The sequence below is a fragment of the Marmota flaviventris genome, chromosome 14, assembly GCF_047511675.1.
Source record: "Marmota flaviventris isolate mMarFla1 chromosome 14, mMarFla1.hap1, whole genome shotgun sequence".
Classification (NCBI taxonomy): Eukaryota; Metazoa; Chordata; class Mammalia; order Rodentia; family Sciuridae; genus Marmota; species Marmota flaviventris.
In genome coordinates, this window is record NC_092511.1 from 5,096,457 (window position 1) to 5,116,666 (window position 20,210).

The 20,210-nt window shown below is 50.2% G+C and overlaps 1 long non-coding RNA gene across 3 annotated transcripts in view; it reads right to left on the reverse strand.

The window, feature by feature from the left end:
• The window catches only part of LOC139701695 (uncharacterized), an 83,985-nt gene extending 70,341 nt beyond the window's left edge, over window positions 1-13,644 (reverse strand). For 2 of the 3 annotated variants that reach the window (XR_011704221.1, XR_011704219.1), the window contains exons 1-2: window positions 13,533-13,644; window positions 12,851-12,908 (exon numbers count right to left, since the gene is read on the reverse strand). This is a non-coding gene — a long non-coding RNA (uncharacterized lncRNA). Of the gene's footprint in view, window positions 1-9,276; window positions 9,453-12,850; window positions 12,909-13,532 lie in introns of those variants that run through there. The other variant, XR_011704220.1, reaches the window with a different exon arrangement.
• Between the last annotated feature and the right edge of the window lie 6,566 nt (window positions 13,645-20,210).

A 20,210-nucleotide genomic window follows, 5' to 3' on the forward strand; every position in this document is an offset into this window, starting at 1 on the left:
ACCAAAACTCCTCATTGTCTGACTTGTTCTTATTCTTAAGATAAGCAGTACAACTTTGGCGGTAACAAAATTTTAGAGAACTGTGTGCAGGATCCCAGCTAATCTGCAAACTAAAACCATAAAATAGAAACCCAAGTTTTATTTTTTTATTTTTATTTCTTGCTGGACATTTGGTAATCTATGTAGCAATAGATGACCGCTGGGGTGGATTGAATGTGGTATAAAGTAAAATCGTGGTAAACTAGAAAATCACAACTGCATAGTTGGATCTGCAATGTCCCCTCAGAGGTCACGTGTTGAAGATCTAGTCTCCAGTCCAGCAGGTTCCAAACAGGAGGACTTTGGGAAGTGACTGATCCCGAGGGCTCTGACCTCATCAGTGGACTAAGCCACAGGTGGATTAACAACTTGGAGGGAGAAGGAGGAGGGAGAAGGTGCATAGTTGGAGGAAGAAGGCCACTAGGGGGTGTGGCCTTGGGGACTGTATCTTGTCCCTGGCTCCTTTCTCTCTCTCCCTCGCTCTCTCCGTCTCTTTCTCCTCGCTTCCTGGCTGCCATGAGTTGAGCAGCTCTCCTCCGTCGTGATGCTCTGTCTCAGATCAGCCAACCATGGACTGAAACTTCTGACACCAGGAGCCTGAAACAAACTTTTCCTCCTCCAAGTTATGCCAGGTATTTTGGTCACAATGACAAAAAGCTGACTAATACAATGGCCTACTCCAAAGCAACAACCAGAGCTCTTTCCTAAAGGCCAAAGAACTAACCATCCAACAACAAGCGCAGTCCTTGGCCTCCTTTCCGTCCCTGTCTGGCAGCCACATCAGCGGGCCAGCAACAACTCTGACCACTTAAGTTAAAACCCTCCGTGACACTCAGGAAATTAGAGGTTCCTCCAAAGCTGGCGGAGAAATGCAGGTGCTCTGCCTCAGCCCCCAAATCCTGTCAATTCCAGAAACAGGGTGGTGGTTGGCAGAGGCTGGGACACAATCCCTGGAACACCCACTCCCGGGCCGAGACTGAGAGGCGTGACTCATTGGAGTGAACAGGCAGTTTTCTGTGGGCAAAATGTCTCTCCACCCCAGATGTCAGCCAAGTTCTGCTTAATTAGTGAGGCTGCGTGAGCCTGCACACGTAGTCACAGGGGCTTTCAGTCCTCCTCGGACAACCGTGGGAAAGACAGTGGAGGAGGACGAAGGGAGTTGTGTGTTTGCACACTCACTGGAACAGAAAGCAGCGTATGGATCTCAATGGTGAGCATGAAGATAACTGACCTGTAAGTTGCCCTTAACTTTATTAAGGATGATATACTTTGCAAAAGGTTCGGTTTAATTCAAGATATTCTGATGGCTCATCTACTCTGTATAAGAAGATTCTAGAAAAGAAAATTTATCGGGGTCCCCTAAGTGGCAAAGTAGGGAGTGATAAGGAAAGAAAGTGAGCCGCAGTGTCAATGGGAACGTCTCCTCCCTGCTCAGCTTCCGATTCTGCACAGGAATCTGCCATGGCAACCATTATACAGACAGAATAAATGTGACCTAAAGAAGAGTTGGCAAAACTGCCCACTGAAGGGCACAGGGAGAACTGGGAAATGCTGAGGAGCCTCCCGGAGAGCACTCTGTACCCAAGGCCCTGCTGCCGCGGTTAGGGGGCATACTCCCGCCAGCTCGGGACACCGGCAAGACATCTGCTGCGACTTCTTCAGACACAACTGCTTAAAACAGAGCATGAGTGAATGACCGAGGTGCTTTGTTTGAACTGTGTCCCCAAAACACATGCGGGAGCCCTAAATTCCAGTACCTCAGAATGTGACTTCGCTTGGAGGTAGGCCCTCTACAGAGGTAAGGCAGCTACAATGAGCTTCTCAGGGTGGCCCTAACACCACACTGCTGTCCTCAGGAAGGGGACGTCTGAAATCCAGACACCTAATAGATGCTCGGAGGGACACACGCAAAACGGCACCAGAGCAGCTTGTGGAGATGAAGGCAGACCAGGGCGACGCCTCACAAAGACGACCAGCCCCCAGAAGCCAGAGATGGGCAAGGGACACACGGCCCTCTTGGTCCTCAGAAAGAGCCTTGCCAACTCTGCTCTCTGACTTCTGGGCTCCAGAGCTGTGAGACCACCAGTGGGTGGCCCTTCACTGTGGCAACCCTAGCAAACTAACCTGTGGGCTCGTGTTCTGCCCTCTGGGTTTAAGGCCTAAACCAGTGTTCTCCATGACTGTGCGAGGAGAAGCCTTGAAGCATAGGGAAGCGTTTCTGGGACTTCCACACGCCTCAGGAGCTTAAGATGTCCACTGTGACTTGGGCTTTAAAACATTACATAGTAACAGGATGATAGAGCATGCAGTTTACAATAAACAATCTTTACTTATATATAGGTCATTTGTTCAAATATAACTCACTGATAGTAGTAGACAACCAAAACATCACACAACTGCTAAAAGCAATAAGAAAATCTGGATAAATCCTAAAACATGAGATGTCCAATTCCCTTACGTGTCTCTTGGGTGAAACGCAACCCCAGATGGCAGTGCGTGTGGCCTACACTGCTGCACGGAGCGGGTCACGGGGGCTTGCCTTCGCCACACTTCCTGTTAGTGGGAGCTTCCGTGGGGCTGACAGACGACAGGCGCGTCTCTTCCTGAGGGTGTTCAATTCCAATCTAATAGAAAGGACCCAGGGCCCCAGAGTGTAACACACTGCCCGGGGTGTCAAGAACACCCTTTGCCACATCTGCCCCGGTACCCTCCACACGGCCAGCACACAGCCCTCCCAAGACTTTTGTAGAGCAACAGCCCAATTCTTACCATCCTTCCTTGTCTCCACCTGCCTTACTGCGCTGCAGAGGGCCACTTTCTAGCACCACCTGTCCCCATCCAGACCCTAATGTCACTGCCAGGCAGAGGTCAAGGCCCTGACCAGAGCTTCTTCAGTGCCTCAGGGCTCCATGCACTTTGAATTTTCAGTTGGGAACAAAAATGCATCCCTTGGTGGTGACATACTGAATGTGCCACACTGTCCAGCCACGTCACCCAGATGGCCACTGTGCCCCTTGAGGAAAGGGACAGTGGAGGATATTACATGTCCAGTGCTAACCCAAGGTGAGCCTCATTGATCAAAGTGAGTCACAGGGGACACTGCAGCCCACGGAGTGTCCATCCTGAAATCAGGTTGGACTTGGTTCCAGGTTGAGCTAGACTCAAATTCTGAGACTGGCACTAATTTCATGACCTGGAGCAAGTGACCCCACCTTTCTGGGCCCAGCTTCCTTACCTGTAGCATGTGAGAGCCGTCAGTGAGCTCATGTGGGTAGGGGCACCTGGTCCACTCTAACTGCCCCCCATCTGTCTGACCTGCGCTTTGGGGTGTTTACCTCCAGGTCTGTTAATTGTCCTCATGCCAGCTCCTTCCTGCCATCAAGGCCCACGTGTGAAACACATCAGCATGTGAAACAGGGCAGGGTGGTATTGTGGACAGAAGGGACACAGTCTGTGACTCCTTCTCACAGCTCCTCCTCCACAGTCCCTGACCAATGACTATTGGCAGAGACACAATGGATGTGTCCCCGATGGTGTCAGCGTCTCTCTCCATTGTGCCTCCAAAGAATCAGGAAAGAGTAGCTGTGTCCGTGTCTGGTATCAGAGATCCCTGTCGCACAGCGCAGCACAGTAAGTCAGCAATGGCAGGAGCTGTGCCCAGAGCAGGCGGTGGAAGGCCAGAAGTGGGAGCTCCGTCCCACCGACCAGAAGCCAAGCGTCTGACAGGAGACCGACGGGCATGTATTCTCCCTTCGCCTGCACTGGCCCCGTGCCGCGTGCCAAGGGTTCTACAGTTGTGGGTGCCCACTCGGGCCCTCTCTGTGGCTCCAAGGTCTCTCTCCTCCCGCCTTCCTGACAACAGAAATCTCAGGTACTGTACCCCAACCCCAGGCCTGCTGGACCCCTCAACCTGCTCCGTTTGATCCTCGCTTCAGTGGAAATTTGTCATCCAGTGGCTCTGGCCAAAGAACCTGGATTCTCTATGGACCCCGGCCTTTCCTCTTATCCTCCAACCCTGCCTGGCACCAAATTCCATTACCTTGAAAGCACACGCAGAGCCGCACAGCCCTCTTTGAAGGAAGGCGGCATAACCCAGGATCTCTACGTCACTTCATACGCACAGCAGTGTTTGCTCAGCTGTTGGCCCTGTTCACTCTCCCTTTCCTGTCCTCCTGGGGTCCCAAAGTCATACACAGGAAGTCTTGTGACAGGCCACATATCGCTCTTACAATCTGATCTGCTCTTTTCCCCATTCTTCCTATTTTCTGCCTGCTTCAGTCTGGAAATATCTGAACGGCTTTGCAGACTCTGAGCCTTCAACTCTGCTGTGTCCACGGGGCCGCGGGGCCACCCGGGGAGCTCTTAGACGGGGAGGTTGCCTTCTGCGGTTCTAAAACGCTCACTGGACTCTTCTTTTACATACATTCTCATGTTCTCTTGGAAAACTCCCTCCTATTCCAGTGATTTTGGACTCTTTTGTCCTACCTCATCCTTTGACTTCTGTGGACTCTTTTCACCTTCTCCTGCTTCTTCTCCCATCCAGGAGGGGATCCTCGAGGGCCACTCAACGTGGATGACACATGCAGCGGTTGACCGTGCTTCTCCGTCACACGCGGGACTTGCTCTGGAGGGCAGTTGAGCGCCCGTGGCCCGCGGAGGCTGGTGGCCACGTGTGGGGGCGGCTCCAGTTCCACTTTGGCTTTAGCGGAGTTTGCCTCCCGTCCTGGGACGTGCCTTTCTGGCCTTTCATATAAATTTCTGGGGTGTTCACCAATCCTTATCTGTAAATCAAAGTGACTACAACCTACCTTGCACACTCACTGCAAAATGTAACAGACAGAAAGATTTGTTCTAAGGCACAAAGTTCCCTGTCGCTCAAGCACCTGCTTTTCCCAGAGTCAGACACCATCTTTCCTCTTCAGTTTTCACGGCAATTGGGGCTGGTTCTACAGAAATGAGCAGAGCATCTGAGCGCGTCTCTAGGAGGATCTAAGGACAGGCTGCGGGGTGCTCCTCGACTTCCGGAGGCTCGGATTCGCCATGGGGCAGGCAGGAGCTCTGCCTTCTTCAGAGTAGTGTTCTGAGAACGTATATGAAGTGCAACAGACCACTGGATCTCAAATGAGGAAAACCCACCCAGACAGGGAGTTAACCCAAGAAACAGACACATGAGGTGCTGCCATTAGAACATGATGCCTCTGCCACCCGCCCCTAAGCTGCCTGGTACCAGGAGGAGAAGCTGAGGTATGCCGGTGGCCGCATGGCCTCCCTGCCCACCACCTGACGTACATTCAGATAGTCCTCCAGCTCTGTCACCAACCTGTCAGAAGCAGGAGTGTGTGGGAGACAGAGGGCGGGGCTCTGCATCTTCATATCAACATGCACTTTCTGCAAAACGCTTGCATCCCCAGGATACTGATGACCCCTTTAAAAAAGCCTCCTTCACAGTGTTCTCTGAATCCTACGTAAGTGGAACTGACAACAACTGTATTGTTTTCAATGGGATTTGGGGCCAAATCGCTATTTCAGAACATAAGCAAACTTTGAATCAGTTCTGAAAGACACAAATGAAAAGTTTTAGATTCAGCGACTCAGCATTGCTGAGAAGTGACGCTGTGCTCTAGGGAATCAGGAACGCGAATCAAACACAACTGCAGGATGGACGGACGGGAAGAGGAAGGGACGGTGACGCGTGAGGTACGGTGTCAGCGAGCAGCACTTTGCTCCTGCCCTCCGGTCCCCCTGAAAGCAGATGTGGAGATGGTCACTGTCCCTTCCCCCCTGCTGTTTCCTCCTGGTGAAACCTGGTGCCATGGAGCACGAGGGACGAGAGACCTCAGATGGCTGGAAGAACAAGTGGGCGTCAAAGAGGGCCTTTACAACTGGGGCATGTGCTCTTAAAGTGACCCTTTCAAAAGCAAAGCCAACTGGATCTGCAGTTTGTCCCACCTTCCTTTCACCCTTGGGACCAGGGCTGCCTCTGTTCGTCCCTGGGTGGCGCCACAACGCCCTGTGACTTCCAAAGGCTGCGCTGGCCAGGGGGCTGTCTGGAGAGGTGGAGCCATCAGCTCATCTCAGGGCTCTGTGGGACTCAGAATGTTCTAGACACACGCAGCAACGCAGGAGCCACCCCGAAATGTGCAGAACCAGTTTGAGCAAACACCCAGTGGAGGAAAGCAAGTCCACGGCGCAGGCCACAGATGGCCCCAGGAGCCGGCTCCTGCTCCCGCAACCCCACTTACACCAACGCCCTCCCCGGCACCTGATCCCAGCATTCCCCCCTGGCACCGGGAGCATCAATGGGAGATTGTTCCGGGAAGATTGAAAACACCCCTCTTGCTCTCTGCCAGAGCATTTGCATTTTTGGAAGAGATTCTTATTTCTTTTTAAGGCTCAGAGTGAGAAGCTTTTAGAAAAGCTAAAAATATCTGTTAAAGAAGAAGGGGGGGGGGGGGTATCCAGCTTTCTCTTCTTTCTGTGCAAAAGGCTCAGCAGCACGAGGACACAGAGTCAGCTTGCAGATTCCCTCCCTGGCTGGAAGCAGCTGGGAGGGAAAGGTGTGGCGGGGCCTGGATATCTTAGAAACAGAAGTACATGGAGATACAGATAAAAGAAACCCAAGGTGCACAACAAGATCCTAGACACCCGCAGCCACAAACGGCCTGCGGAGTCACTGCAAATCCCTCCTGGTACAACAAAGGGAAGCCAGGAACAAACGGATTAACCGGCCTCGTGAGCGTGGCTCGGGCACCCACTGCGACTGCGCTGCACCAGCTGAGAGGACACCCACTCCCTCTGCCCTGCCTGGGAAGGCATCCTAACCCCATCCCACCCCACGTGCCCACAGCCCACAACGGCTCAGGGAGCTGGTCCCACCACCGTGAGGATGTGCCCCTGGCTCAGGGATGTGCCGGGCTTCCTCCAGCCTGGAACCCCAGCAGCCTGGTGAGCTGCCGCCAGCTGCAGTCAGGCCCAGCTGACAGGACACTCTTCAGAGGGAGTCCCCGCCCAGGACCTGCAGCATCGGTCGAAGGGCCACCAGCTCATACAGGCACAGAAGAATCTAATGCTTAGTGGATTTCAGCGCCACACGCAGCCTGTCTCCTCCATTCCAGAGACAGAAACAGGCCAACAACAGGCGCGAGATGCCCAGCGGCCCAAAGGCCCCAACTCTGCTTTCACCTCGCACCCCTGCTGCCAGCCCCAAAGCCCCTGTTGGGGTTTCCCTGCTTTTTTTTATAGGTTTATTCTCCCCATTAACACCTTCTATCGGGTGCCCACTATGCTCCAGGTACGTTCTAGGCAGAGGAGCAACACTGAGCAGGACAGGTTCCAGCTCGGGGGACTGTAATTTCTACGGATTGTAGGTGGCCAACGTCTTCCCATGAGACGCCTGCACAGGTACAGAGGGTGGCTGGCACCTGGCTCCTTTTCCTTCAGCATGTGAACACGGCCTTCAGCTCCAGTCCCCACCAGGGGAAGCACACCCTGGCCTCTGTGGCCTCCCGCCTCCCTCCTTCTCCTTACTGGGCACAGAAGCTGGGGGCTTCAGCAACCCAGATCCATCTGGATTCACCTGCCTCCCCTGCGCGGGCCGCTGCTTGTCTGCTGCTTCACCCAGGGTCCCCTTCTTCCTCTTCCACTCTCTGGACCACTTGGACGGCTCTCACCACTGCCGGCCCTGGTGAATGCTGTGCGGATGCTGTATCACTTGGCCTCGTAATGCTCTGTGCCTGAGCCACCGCCTCTCAGCCTCGCCTGCCCCGGAATCAGCTGGGGGAGCTTAAAACTATAACACCCCCGGGCCTCCAGTTTGAGTTCCTGATGTCACTGGTCTCAGGTGCTAACGCATTAGAACCCTACCTGGCCCCCAGGTGAGTCTAATAAGCAGTGAGGCTGAGAGGCACTACCTAAGGTGACGTTTCTTCAGACTCAGAGGAAAAAAGCCCCTGGCACAGCAGTGCTAATTCAGTCATCCTTACTTAAGACTAAAAACCAATTTCTGTGTACATGGGATTCCCTCTTGGATGGGTGATAGCTGTAACCCCATAGCTCCAATATGGAGTGGCCAGATTTGCTAAATAGAAATGCAGGAAGCCCAGTTGCATTTGAAGCTCAGACCAATGACAAATTATAGCATAAGCAAGTCTCCAATACTGCATGGCACCTACGCAGAATAAAACAATATTGTGGGTCTGAAACTCAAGTTGAGCTGGATGTCTTATATTTTATCTGAGACCATCCCTCCAGTAAGTCATCAGGCACAGAAGAGTGTATAGTCTCACCAGGAGGAAAATTCCTGCATGGTATATTTAAGTCATCACATAAAATCTGGCTCTTGCCCTCAAGTTACCTACAAGGTCAACATTTACTAAGACTCACCAACAGCATGTCCACAGCGCACACAGTAAAACAAAGACAGACAGGCTTCCCAGACCTCCACACACCTCGCCCTCCTGGGTGCATTCCTGGCAGCAGATCTCACCACTGGGTTCCCCTACCCACCACAGGAGCCTGGTATTGTTTTTCCCAGGGCACAGGTGGACAGGCCCTGACAGGGGCGATGATGAAGCCCCATGGGCTGGCCAGTTAGAAGCCATCCTCCGGGGCTGTTGGGAATCACGTGGTGCTGCCATGGGGGCCGCTTTTTGCTAAGGTTTCAATCTCTCCAAAGTTCACAGTTCTAAAAATGCAGCAAATGAATGGCCAACTGAATGGTTAACTAGATAATTAAATAATCCCACTTTACAAAACGGCATCCTCAAGAAAGGCTGGTCCTCAGGAATCCCATGATGGTGGCCTCTGCTCAGCCAGCATCACGCAGGCAGGTGAAGAGGGGTCTGGCCTTCTGCCCCCACCCTGGAAGCCACTCTCCACCTGGTCCAACGCCTGCATGAGAAGTGCCCCCTTGGGGCTGCACTGGGAGCCCACTTCTTCCCGCTCCACTCACTTCTCCTTGAGGCATAATCTCTCCATACAACTGTGCTAACAATTCAACAGTTGTGAACCTCTCAGCAGCTCCAAGTGACTACTGAAAACCCCCAACCCCACAACCCTCTGGAACTTCCACGTCAGCCATCGGCAAATTGTCAACAAACAAGAGCAGCAGAGATGTAGGTGAGTCCTCCTGCTCCCTCACCTCCCCAGGCACACCAGAACCCGAGTGGGAACACATAGCTTCCCTTCTAACGAATCTCATGGCCCTCCACCGGTCAGCCAACCCGGCCCTACCTCGTCACAGGGCCAGGGGACGCTGCCCTCTGCATCTCCAGCACGGCTGGGCAGCGTAGAGGTGACTCTGGGGTGCCACCACTTATTCCCCTGCCGTCCTCTGGCTACCAGGCTGGCCATTCAGGAGCACCATGCTCGTCCATGTCCTGTGCTTCTCCCGAAGAGCAGGACCAACGGGAGAGCTGTGGAGTGTGAGAGCAGGTTTGTTATGGAAAGTGGCTCACACGGCCATGGGACCCACCAGTCCCACAGTCTGCCTTCCACCATCTAGAGAACCAGGGGAACTGGGGACGGAATTCAGTCTAAATCTGATGCCCAAGAACCAGAAGCCCGTTTCAGAGGGCCGGCCAAGATGAAAGGCCCAGCTCCATGGAGAAACAGGACCCTGCCCTCTCTCCGCCTCTTTGTTTGATTTAACCCTCCGCATCCTGGTGAAGGTGGGTCTCTGGATTCAAATGCTAATCTCTTCCCAAAACACTCTCACAGACACACCCAGAAGTATTTTAGCAGTTACATGGGCAGCCTTAGCCAGGCCAAGTTGACACATAAAATCAACCATCGCATCCAATTAGGCCTTTTGGTCTCTAGTAACTTAGTAGACCCAAGTCCAGGGGCCTCCTGCCCTGCCCTCCCCATGGCTGCCCCAAGGTCAGACTGCACTGGGACTAGAGGCAAGGAATAAACGACTGGACCTGTCCACGGCCCATGCACTCATCGCCCACTGCCAAGCTATCAGACGTGAGTCCCTCGGGACAGACTGGCACGTGGCCCGTGCACACAGGGCCTGCGCACTCGTGTGCACACACAGCGGTTAATCCCCGTATCACTGACTGCACTGACTTCCTAAGGAGCTTAGCAGGCATGCTCTGACTTCAACAATGACCTGCGAATGGCTTTACATTTCTCCCCAGTATTGTAAGCCATCTCTGTCCCTCTAATCTCCTAATGAAATCAAGAAATTGAGGGGACGGTGAGAGGATGAGCCAAGGCAACCCCAGAGCCCCGTGGGGTCATCGGCCAAGCCATACACAGCCATCGGAAGCCACGGCCAAACCAACGCTTTCCCCAAGAGAAATAAAGTCTCAGGTCTCCTGGCAAAACCAAATTTCCTCCCATTTTACTTGAAAGAGAACAACGCACCCTACATACCTGTGATTCTGCTAAAACGCCCTTTCCCACTGAAAATGCTGCTCAGGTGCCTCTACAACAGGCCAGGGCAGCGGCTTGCAGTGTGCGATCCTCTGGTCCCTTCTAAAATGCGTTCCTGGCTATGCACACTCTGAGCAGAGGCTCAGCATCAGTCACCACGGAGTTTACCTCCAATTCTTTAAAAGGCCTGTTATTTACAAATCTCTCCCTATTCTTTCCCTCTAAGTTGCAAAACTAGCCTGTATATTTCGTCACCTACATTCCTCCCTAGCCAGGGACAGAAGTAATCAGCTGCCACCGTCTGCTTAAATGCCGTCCATGGATTCTCTCTCCTCCTGTGGAAGCACACAAGTCCTCAGTACCGACCCTCTGTACTTCCCCTCTCCCTCCCTTCCCACCCCACAGCACCCTCTACCTGGCTGCAGGTCCAGGACAGCCTTCAAGGGACACCTCCCAACCTTCCTGGCCTCCCTCCCTGTGCTGTGACTTAGTGCTGTGTCCCTCTCTCGCCCATCACTTAGGGCCCCTGTGGCTTTCCATTCACATGGTGGCTCTTGTACTAGGACAAAGCCTCTCCTCTGGGCAGTAAGTTCCAGGAGAAGAAAGGGTAGACGTCCCTGAGGTCCTGCCCTGGAACTGGCACAACACAGCACCTCATAAGGGAAACCAGGCCCAGGCTAGTTCAAGGACACCGGGGTCTCAGGTTATTTTCTGGGTTCCTTTCTCAGCTGTTGCCCTGCCCCATTGATTGATGCACCCTCAGAAGCCAGACGGTGGCTGGTGGGACTCTGCTGCCATCCTCTCACAGTCACCCTTTGCTCTGCACCTCAGCTCCCCAGCAGGCTGTCACACTTCCCCAACAAGGCCAGGTCCATCAGCCAAGGAAAGGCCACCGGGCACTGCATGATGGCCTGCTCCAGTGGGCCCCAGAGCCTCAAAATGAGGAGCAGTGAGCTGAGCAGCACCTCAAAGTGACCCAGATGCCCCACACACACCTTCTTTCACACACTCAGGGGAATCTCCTCCCATGATGGAAACACTCTCCCTCCCGTGAAGACAGGGCAAGGTGCTCCTGAGGTGGGGCTGGCCATCACTGCTCCAGAGCCAGCTCCCAGTGTGCTGTCTGTGCCCTCTTGGGTTCCCCGGGGTGACAACTACTCAGTCCCTGATCAAGTGGCCAAAAGTAAGCTGGTAATCAGTTATTTTGTCTAACTGTCTCAAGTATGTGATAAGTCCACAGACCCCGTGTCCTTGACTCATGTGAAATGCTTTGTCCTCCCCCATCCACACTCAGAGACAGTTCCGTGTCCTCTTTAAGGGCCTTTAATTCCCGGTGGCTCATGTTCTTCTGGGCAGCTCCTGTCCACACGGCACATCTGCCCTCCAAGGGGTCTCTCCTCTGCCTCATGACAAGCCCACGGTAGCCAGCCCTGCTGTCTAAACAAATGCAGAGGTACTTGCTGCAGTGTGCTGAAGATTTGGCGGAAAAGGGGTGTTGTCACATCAGGGAACCTTACAGCCAGTGACACAGACACTAGCTTTTTTTAAGTGCCATTCTCAAAAGGCCTATCAACCCTGTGATAAAGATGTTTCCCTAGACTCTCCCCACCCACCTTCAATTATCTATTTGTGCAAAAGCATGCACTTAAATCTCCTTTTTGTCTTCTTCCAAACTACATCTTTCATTTTGAGCTAGCATTTGCTTTATAGAAAATGCATATACGGAGAAGAGATTTCACTATTCTCTTGAGGAAGAAACACACTGTGGTTGAGGTTTACATCAGAACATTTTTGTCCCCTCTGCTGGGCACATGGATTGAACTAGATAGTGCAGAACTATTTGTTCTACTGATTTCTAGCAGATGACCTTGGGCAGGTCATTTCAACTCTGCATCAACTTCTTTACTCACAAACTCAGGTCAGGAATGCCCTCCTCACAGGTCGTTGTGACATTCAGAAATCAGCATGGGAAAATGCTAACACATGACCTTGGTGACTTGACCTTCCCGCTACATGCTCCTGCCCCACTTTCCACAAAATTGACTTTCCCAATCATTTCCACATGAGCCAAAGTAGAGCAGCAATCCCAGTGAAGTTGAGGGGAAGGCATGACTTACTCCAGGCCGTTGGTTAGTTTGGATTTTCCAGGCCACACCTTTCAGCAGTGGATAGTTGAAAGTTGACTGTACCATTAAATTAACATCCGCTCTCACTTCAATTAAACCTGCATCGCATTGTTTTTCAGTACCGAGGAGTAAATTCCTTAATGGCTAATGGTGGATATGTCCAGCCTGGGAGTCAGCCTTTGGACAAGGCCAGCCCACAGAGGAGCTGCCCGGACAGCCCTTGACCCAAGGAGGTCCTCCTAGGTTCTGCCCTGAAAACCCCAAAAGCTGAAGGCAAAGCAGAAAGAATCTGAAAAGATACTCACCACCAGGTGTGACTCCAAACACAGTAAGGACAAGCCCTTCTGATTTCATATTTTTCTTCTTCAGATGCATGACGTACACAGTGAGAAAGGCAAACATCCCCCATTAAAACACATGGAATTAGGCTTCAAAAATCAATACTAAATTGAGGCATTTAAGGTTTATAATGAATGAATTTATTTCTACTATGACCCATATGGATTATCCTAGGTAAGCAAGGATGGTTTAGAGTCAGAGAAGCTGTTAGTGTAACTCACCACATTAATAGACTTAAAGAGAAAAAAATCATAAGATTAGCTCAATTGATGCAGGGAAAGTATTAAACAAAATTCAAAATCCCTTTTAAATTAAGAGAAACGCTTCCTGTCAATACTCAGGAATGCTCCTGGCTACATCAATAATATTCACACAAGCTTTCAGCAAATATACTAAGGATGATAAACTGAGCCTCCTTCCCCAAGTCACAAGGCAGGAGTCTTTGCAGCCACCCCTCGGCTCAGGCTATCAGAGGTGCTCCGAGCCCAGAGCTGACCCTCTGGGTTCCAACCTGTCTCCAGCCAGGACTTCAATCCTACCTGAGGTGTCCACTGACACCTCACTGACCACCTCCCTGGGGGACTTCGATTGGCCTCTCTGGCCCTCTTTACATCCGGGCCTCATTTCTGGGCCCTGCCTTCAGCTTACCGTGTCCAGTTGTAGCACGAATCCTGCCAAGTCCATTTATTGGGAGTCCCCACCCTGTATCTGATCAAGTCCCTCATCCGACACCATGAGTCCAAGTCCTCAGCTGCCTTCAGCAAGAGCCAATCCCCTTGTGTCTCCTTGTGGTCACTTTCCACCCACTGGGCTCTGGTCCTGCTCCTTGGTCTCTCAGCCTGCTCTTGTCCTTGACACAGCCAGTGGAGCCTCGTCCCTCTCCTCTATTGCAACAATAAAGTCTTCCTTACAGTCCCGAACAAAGTCTTCCTTACAGTTTTAACAAGCCACAAGACTTAAAAAAAGAAATATTTTAGCAAGATTTTTTTCTTCAACACTGCCAATAAGGTGGAAATAGAACCAGAATTTACCTCCTAGAGCTGTCGGGAAGATGAAGAGTTAATTCATGCAAAGCGCTGAGAAGAGTATCCAGCACTTAAAAAAAACACCATAAATTTTAATGATTATCACTGCACAGTTATATATTTTTCAAAAAGAAAAATAGTGAGTGGGAAGCAATAGACAAAATGTCAGGAAAAAGATCATAGGAAACCACACATAAATGATGAGACATGAAGTTTCAGGAATATAAAACCAATTTTAAAAATCAATAGCAGTCATTTTTATGTTAAAGTAAAATTTCTGTCTTGTTCAGTGAAAACAAAATAAAGGATATACTGTAACAACAGATGTGTAAAATATACATGAAAATAGAGCACTGTTAAAGACAGAAGATCAAAGTGAGTTGAGAACTGTATCATGTTTATTATACCTAGAGAGAGAGATTCCACAATGAATGTCAGTTCTCTCAAATTAATCTATAAATGCCATATTGTTGCCATCAAAATCCTTGGATTGCTGACAAATAGTTTCTCGTGCACCCAGATTTCAAGATTACCATAAAGCCACAGGAATTCAATGTCTTGTCATTGCCACAGGTGTGGTCCATTGAACCAAGACACGAAACAGAGATCCCAGAGATAGGTTCTCACATAGCATAGAAGTTTAAGTCATTAAGTGCTACCTTCATGGATACGATTATTCTGCACCAGATTCAATAGGAGGGTTTGAAGCACATCACTGCCCACTCAGTCCTCCAAGGCAGACACTGATCTAATCTTTCTTCAGATGAGGGAAACAGAGGCATAGACACAGAGTGTAATGGTAGGAAGACAACACACCTTGTAAGTAATGGAATTGAGTCTGAGCCCAGGCTGCTCATCCTTGTGACAGCTGCCACACCATATCATTTAGAAACACGGGGCTCAGCTCAAAGGAAAGAGCAACAAAATCTATAGGTAAAGGCTAGAACCTTCTTTCCCTGTGATGGCACGGCTAGCTACCCACATCTAACACACACAAGCGCACACTCCAGAACCATTAGATCTAAAAGCAAAATGTTAAAAGAAAATACAAGCGAAATGTCTTCGTAGAATCAGGAAGAGTTTTCTTAGGCAAGTTCCAAGAGCACTAACGTTTTAGTAAGAGATTGATAAATTTAACTACATTAAAATTTAAAATTTTTATTGCTGTTTCTCACAGTTGAACAAGAAGATCTAGGTGCAGAGATATTCCCTGCCGTAGTGAGGTTTTGCTTTTACATGCCAAGCACTAGGAAAACATTAACTACGCCATGCTATGCTCTGATCATCACGCACCTAGGCAGGCAGCTATTAAAATGCATGACCCCCATTTGCCCTACCTCAGTACGGACACCTGACCAATATTATGCTAAAAATACTGTGTTGGAAACAGAATATATAACCTCATGAGGAGCATGAGAACATCTCAGAGGAGGCCTTCGGAAGCACACCACGGTACCTGGGGAACCACATAGCACACCTGCCCCTGGGCACGGGGCAGGGGCAGGTGAAAGAGGGATGGACACAAGACTTCACACGCATGCAGATGTCTTTCTTGAAGAAGATAATGATTCGAAACGTGTTCTCATGTTAAGCCTAGGTAATCTGAATGCTCATTTTATTCTTGTCTGTATTTTATGACTTGCTTGAATCCTTGTTAATTAAAATAGTCACTAAAATTCCATCTCGCAAGGAAGATGGAGTCTGAGGGGAAGAACAGGCAGGAGGTATGTCAGCAGATGGGCTATGGTAGCCTAGGCTGGAGGAGGAGGAGGAGGTTTGGACTAGAGCCGCGGCCATGGAGATGTTTTGCTAACAGCTCAGAGGTGGAGATGGGCAAAATAAAGGAATAATATAGAATGATGTTTCTAGTTTTGTTCCAGGTAATCAGGAAGATGGTGGAGACCTTACTACATGGAGAGGGTGCAGAAGAGCAAGTTCAGGGGGGAAATCAAGAGCACTGTGTGCAGAGTGTACACTCGATGTCATTACTAAACACCCAGGTGAGGGGTGTAGACAAATTGGATGAGACGAAACCTGGAGTTCAAGGGCAAAGTCAGAACTGAAAACGAATTTGGAAGCCCCTAGCTGAGAGGTGGCCTTTAAAGCTGGAGGCCTCGGTGAGCTCTTGGAGAGTGCATGGAAAGGAAAAGTGGGCCAAGGTCAAGTTTCAGATGTTCTAAAATTAACAGGTGGATCAGGAGAGAGAGTGTGACTGGCTAAATAAGGGGGGCCTTCAAAATGCCCACCTCCTCCCCCAAAAAGCCTGTGAGGATGTTCTCCTACAGGGAAAAGGGGCTTTGGATGTGATTAGATTAAGGATGCTGGGATGGAGGGAGGCTCTCTGGGATTGTCAGGGGGGGCTGAGTATCATGGCAGGAGTCCTCACAAGTAAAAGATAGGAGAGTTGGAAGCAGAGAAAGGAGATGTGTGTGAGGATGGAAGCAGAGGTCAAAGAGGAGAGATGCTGGGCTGTCAGCTTTGAAGACGGAGGGGACCACAAGGCAAGGAATGTGGGCAGCCTGTAGAAGCTGGAAGAGGCCTGGACTCAGATTCTCCCACACAGCCTCTGGAATGTGACTCCACCACCGTGATGCTAGGCCCGAGAGCCAGTGGACTTCTAACCCTTGGGGACTATAGGACACAGGGTCCATTGTTTTCAGCCACTGCATTTGTGTTACTTTGTTACTGCAGCACTAGGAAATCAACCAGGGAGCTACTGAAGGAGAAAGAGCCGCCAGGGACTGGGAGGAAGTAGACACAGATGCTGTTCCCCAGAGGAAGAACTTACCATCAGATTCATTAAGGTGAAGGGTGGTGACCTTGCAGAGCAGCTGCAGGATGTGTCAAACCTGCCTTGATCTCAGGGTGATGAGAGGGTGGGAGAGAGGCCTCATGGGAGGGTGGACAGCCTCCCAGGGTGGCTCGGGTGAGGGCTGGAGAGAGGCAGGAGGTCCTACAGGGCTCCTGTGGTCACTCAGGTGAGTTTGACCATGAAAGCATCCAGTAAAACCTTAAGAACTGGCCTTGCAGGGCCAAGCCCAGGGATGCTGAAAGGGGATGACCCCTAGGGTGTGGCCAAGATGCTTTGGAGAGAAGCCAGGCAGGGAAGGGGGACTTCAGGGCAGCACCCGGCTGGATGCAGTAAGAAGTGACGTCCTCCAAGCACTTCCACCAGCTTGGGGACTTGGAGGTCTGGTAATCAACTTAGGAGAAAAGAAGGAGGGGTTTAGCAGGTTGGAAGAGATCAGATGTGAAGGTGTCTTTTGTCAGAACAGAAAAGTGAGCCACCATTTGCCAAGTGGAAACCAAGTGGGAGTCACCTGACCCCACCCAGTTTCCATCTCCTCCACTTCAACTGGTTTTTCCTTAAGAACACACTCCACAATTGAGGGATCAATAGTCCCAGGTAAAAGGAGACTGGAAGAAATCATGGGTTTTCTCTTTTATTCCCTAGTGAAAGTCTTGCAAATTCTCCCAAATGTCATGCTGCCTTGTTTAGTGGAAACAAATCCTGTTCTAGAACTTTGACAGCGGCAAGGACGGTTCCAAAGCAGACTCAGGCCCTCCGGGATGATTCCAAGACATTGAAACTTAGTGTTCAGTTCAATTGCTTTTATTTTAAAAGTAAACATACAGCATTATCATTAGCTATATGAAATCGATGGTCATGTCTTTGTTTTTGGACATTGTGGTTAATTGAATCGTGTGGCACGATTTCTGTAGGTCTACCTTGCTGACCTTATGCTCCTAGAGAAGACTGTCTTCTCTGCCTCCTCGACTCCATGAATGATTTTATAACCATGAAAATGTGATTGGTTTATTTATATTTAATCAAAACAAAATGCAAAAAACTTGATAACTTACTCCCGAGAGCTTTGCTTCATTGATGACAGATGAGAGGGAAAAAGCATTCAGCAACTTAATTTGATTTGCCCTCGTAAATATTCAAATCATACATATTTGCTCCACAAAAAACAGTTGTTTAAGTGGTTTTAATTTATTTTCAATTTTATTGTCTCAACTGTATGATTCAAATCAACTGTTGAAATTATTTGGTAACACTCTCCAATAGATGTTGAAGAGCCTCTCCCTGCCTGTCTGTCTCTCTCTCAATTAAACACACTGCAGCTTCAAAAATCCTAGACTCCATCCTGCCAATTTCAAGCCTCTATTTTATTATATAAGTCAACCAGTCCCTGTGTATGAAGTAAGAGTTGATGCTGAAATTTCTCCACGATCAATAATTTTTTGGTTTAAAAAAAAAATGCTTTGGGGAGTTCTGTTTCCAGTTACATGGAAGGCTACGTACTCAGATTAAACATAAGAACAACTGAAAATTTTGGTTCAAGTATTTTGAATTCTTAAAAACATCTTTATGATATAATTTGAAATGATCAGGCCGAAGTCTAAGAGAAAATTGGAGAGAAAAAAAGTAAGACTAGCAAAACAAAGGCAGAGTAGCTCTGACTCACTTCCGCCTGGAGAGCAAACCTGGTGAGCTTTCCTTTCATGACCTTTGTGAGGAATCCCTGCCCACCGTGGAGAGTCCCCCCTTCTGTGAGTCTGAGATTCCGCAGGACCCTGGTCTGGTTGGAAAGGCCTGGGGGAAGCAAGCTTCCAGCTCACCCCCCGGGACTGGCTTGGTGCTGAGGTCAGCAGCAGGGTAAGACTTTGAGAATCTATAATGAAACATAAGCTCTCGACCCAAATTAATCCAAATGAACACTAACTAAATAAATTCATCACCTGAAGGGTTTTGGGACTTTCTAGCAAATACTACCAATCAAACTGGAGGAGCTATAGTAATATCGGCCAAAAATAGACTTTTATAAAGCAAGACTTGATTAGGGAAAGTAATAAAAGGAAATTCATTGAGAAACCTTTTTTATCCCAAATTTTTTTTGTGTGTTTTGTCTTGTTTTGTTTTTGTTTGAAAGGAGTCTGTTGTTATCCTCATTCATAAGTTTTTCCCAAAATCTATATGTTATGAAGCCTTTCTAACAACCTAAAGGCCTAGGCTTTGACACTCAAAAATGATCTCTGGAAAGAGTCCCTGAGATGTGAACTGCACAGAAAAGGTTTCTTAGGGACTGATCTCTAAAGACACATCTCACAGAGGAGAAAGGCAGGACTGGGCGGAGGGAGAAGATGGCTTTCGATGAGGTTGCTCCTAAGACCTGGGCCTCCTGCAGGAAACTCTGCAGAGGTGGCAGCCTCTGTTTTTGGCCCAAGTTGAGACCTGGGTCAGCCTCTGCATGCACCCAGCCAGCAAGTCACCACGGGCCATCCTCAGGGAGGTGATTTACCCTTGGCCAAGGCAGTTCCCCAGGGCTGAGGGCAATTCCCAGTGTGAGAGCTAAGCCGTAGCAGCCCATTCTGTCACCACGGCACAAGGCATGTGGCAACCCAGAATAAGAACCTGGGTGTCCACTGCTGTCCACCCTCGATTCAGATGCTTCTTCCAATACGTGTGCTCCTCCCCTCCCCTAGGATTTCGGCGGACAGGTTTCCTGGGAAACCAGCCTGGGACGGCCAGTAGAAGCAACAACAGCCCTTCTGCCGCGCTGGGGCTCCAGGCTGCACCTGGTATCATCATCCCTCGCCCCATGCTCAGGGTTCCCCTCCCTCCTCTGCACTCTGCCAGTCCAGGTGGCTTGCTGGTGGGTGGGAGCTGGGGGTTCCAATCTGTGGCCATCACTCCCTCCTCAGGCTATGACTCCGTCCTGGGTGGTCTGCAGTTTAGCCCTGCCTGAGAGCACAGGCTGCACCCCATATGTCACCTTAGCACCAAACACACAGCTCCCTGCAGCCCCACACCCTCGATGATTAGGGCTGGAGGTGCCTTCCAAGAGGTCTCCTTTCTTTGTCCCCTGTTCATTTTCTAAGTGTTCAAGGGACTGGTGTAGATTAAAGTTCAGTGGGACTTACTGTGTCTTCCTGGTGACACACCTCCTTCTGAAAGTGGGGACATCCACATCCACAGAACCTAGCATGGCAAACAGAGAGGGCAGATTCCCTGAGTGGCCACTAGGGGTGGTAGTGAGTGGGGACACACCCACCACTAGCCTTTGGTTCCCTGAATCACTTGGTCTCCCTGTCAGCAACATAGCGTGTGCATTGTGTCCTGGAGGACACAGTCAGCATGGCACCCCTGAACCTGCACAGGGGTGGTGTGGACAGGCTGACGAATGCCAGCTGGCCAGGTCGCTCTCTCTGGCTGTTCTTTGCTTCTTCCATGGTGAGCCCCCTGCCACTGCTTCCAATCTGGGCCAACTAGCAGGACACATGGAAGTGCTGGGCA